Raw genomic sequence first — 288 nt, 5'->3', positions numbered from 1 at the left:
TTATTTAGCAATTAGCACTACAGGTTTTTTGAATTTCTATACACCTCACTTATGTTTTTTGAATTTTTTATAACATAATAAATAGGTTTAAATATTTAGGTTTGAGTTAGGCAGGTTTGACTCAAATCAAGTTTGGGTCAGCATTTTGATGCAAATAATAAATGGGTCGGATTGGATCAACTTCATGTTAGATCAAAACCCAACCCTTCAACCCAAATTTACACACCTGTGGCAGAACCCTTAAGTGCTCAAGGGGGGCAACCCTCCCCCCCCCCCCAAAAAAAATTA

Source organism: Dendrobium catenatum, unplaced genomic scaffold (assembly GCF_001605985.2).
Source record: "Dendrobium catenatum unplaced genomic scaffold, ASM160598v2 fragScaff_scaffold_1574, whole genome shotgun sequence".
Taxonomy (NCBI): Eukaryota; Viridiplantae; Streptophyta; class Magnoliopsida; order Asparagales; family Orchidaceae; genus Dendrobium; species Dendrobium catenatum.
The sequence above is the reverse complement of the archived record's forward strand: the minus strand, read 5'-3'. Positions refer to the sequence as shown.